Source organism: Cucumis melo, chromosome 11, assembly GCF_025177605.1.
Source record: "Cucumis melo cultivar AY chromosome 11, USDA_Cmelo_AY_1.0, whole genome shotgun sequence".
Classification (NCBI taxonomy): domain Eukaryota; kingdom Viridiplantae; phylum Streptophyta; class Magnoliopsida; order Cucurbitales; family Cucurbitaceae; genus Cucumis; species Cucumis melo.
In genome coordinates, this window is record NC_066867.1 from 25,230,245 (window position 1) to 25,232,818 (window position 2,574).

A 2,574-nucleotide genomic window follows, 5' to 3' on the forward strand; every position below is an offset into this window, starting at 1 on the left:
ACCAAGTGTTTTGTTAGAAATTTTTAAAAATATGTGAGATAATCAGAATATCTTTTAGCCAATCCTAAAGCTAATAACAAAAAGAATAGCTAATGATTCAGCAGAAGTAAATAACACATGGAGCTTTGATGACCCAGTTTGATGAATAACACCTACGTCTGGGGAGCTATCTTAGCTCAGATAAGTAATATTATTAAGATCCAATGGAGTCAATAATTCAACAATACAATAAGGAACTTCCTTCTTATGTAGCGACTCTCTTTAAGTTTATAAGAAACACAAAAACTTAAACACTTTTAGGCTCCCCCTGAATTTGTGAATGAATCTTCCTGAAGATGAAATTAGGCTCCCCTGAGATTAACAACTGTTCATTCAACATAGTTTCTTCATTCATACTACTTATCACTGACTCATAATAATTCCATCAATGATCATCACAAATACGCCATAATCAAGAAGATGATAAGTATACCTTCTGCACACTGAGATCAAGTTTTCTTGCGTTGAAGAATAATTATTTTTCTCACTAAGCAAGTAAACTTCAGTTGCCCGTATTTAAAAAGCTTCAACGAAAGTATCTCAAAAAAATATGAATAAAAGATTCCTAATAATGTGGAAGATCTTTCATCTTTTTTAATCTAAATATTGTTAATCCACTCTTTTAAAATTAATAAAAAGAATCTCATTAACTCTTTTTGACAAAAACTCCAACAAACTCCCTTTTTTGTCAAAAAGAGGATAATTTTTTTATGTTTAACTCAAATGCTTCAAGGATGGAGACAATACTAGATAACCCATAATTCATCATTCCATATCGACATATTTATATAGTAAAACTTCATTTCATCAAGTATACAAAAAAAAAAATCATCATAGTACTTGAAAAACATAATAGCTAACAAGCAGACAATCAAGAATCCTAGAGACATCACTAATAAGTATCAATCAGCCAACAAAAGAGTTCAACAAATACAATACTGAGCAACAACAAAATATAGCCACCTTCTTCTTCATTTAAACATCAACTTCCACACCTTCCAAACTCTACTCCCCCTTTGAACATAAAAATAACTTCTACTCTTAAGACTGATTTGTCGACCCGGAAGACGAAATGAAAAGTCTTCAAATGTCGAACAAGAGTATCCACCTCCAGTCTTTTGTCACGTAGAAGGTTGATAGATGTTGAAAGAGCACGAATTTCAACCGTAAGAGTATTGATGATTCTCGTGGCCAAATCATGGGGAACAGAAAGCCCTTATGAAGAAACATTAATATCTTCAGTATCAAAGGTGCGACGATTCCTAGTAGGCCTCATGTCATGATCCAAGTCAGGAACATGTCTGCCCTAAAAAAGTCTATAGCTTAATGATAAAGTCTTTGGATCAGGACCAGGGGTACATCATGTTCAGTGAAGATATCTGGGTTCAGGTGAAGCAATAAGCTAGAGAAGAATCGAGGCAGGGCAATAAAAATCTGTACACCAAAGGTACCCAATGTGCCTTAACAATTGAGTATATATAAATAAATCGGCATCCACAAAGGCATCATGACATATTTGATAGAGGAATGTAGCCAGAGCAGCAGAAACACTCGATGCATGAGATGAAGGAAATCAATTTGCAATGCCTATCTTATGAAGTATTGCAAATTTCACACTAAGGGATGCTGCAAGAATCCCATTGACAGACCAAGCTGATAAGGTTCCACCAAACAAGACAGAAGCTAATTCATCATTAGAGGGATGTGAAACTTGAAATTCAAAAGTAATAATATTCCCAAGGAAACTATTTATGACAGATGGAGAGATTTTAAACTTGGCTTCTCTAATATGAATAGTTTGATAATCGAGACTACTTGGGTCATTAAACTCTGAAGGTAAGTTCACAATAAACTCTCTAATCAACCTAGGATAAAAAGGACCAACAATCGAAATGGTTTTAGACAAACCAGCCTTAACAACTAGATCCATAATGCTTAAACATGAGTGATGTTTATCAGAAATGTTGACTTCATCAGCATTTCTCCTTTGTACAAAATACTTCCAACGTTGAACACTTTCCTCAAGGTGAAATGAAATTCCATCAATGGGGATAGATGGAATGTTGGGGAAAGTTTCCTACGACCAGTCTTAGTGGTAACCACTTGGGGACCCTTCGTAGGCTTTTTTAATTTCTTTTGAGTATGGGAAATTTTAGGATCAGACTCAATACAATGAGCATTATCATTTGGATCAGTCTGCTTATTAAGTTCACCAACATTAGTATCAGTAGGTTGACTAATAGGCTTGGATTCAAGTTGATTTTGAGTAACAGGTGCAAGCTCTTGACTAGTGTTTAAAGGATTTGAATGTGAAGTAACAGGGTAGTACCTTCAGGAATGACTTGAATCGATTGAGATTGATACTTGCCTCTATGAGTGTTCACCATTTTTTTCAAGATTAACCCAAGAACCAGAAGTCAGTTTCAAAAGTTAAGGGTTTCTTGAAGCTGGGGGAACTCAAGCAATAAAAAATTACTTCCCGCTTACTTTTCCACTTTAAATATAATGGGCCAAAAAATGGATCTTCATAAAAAT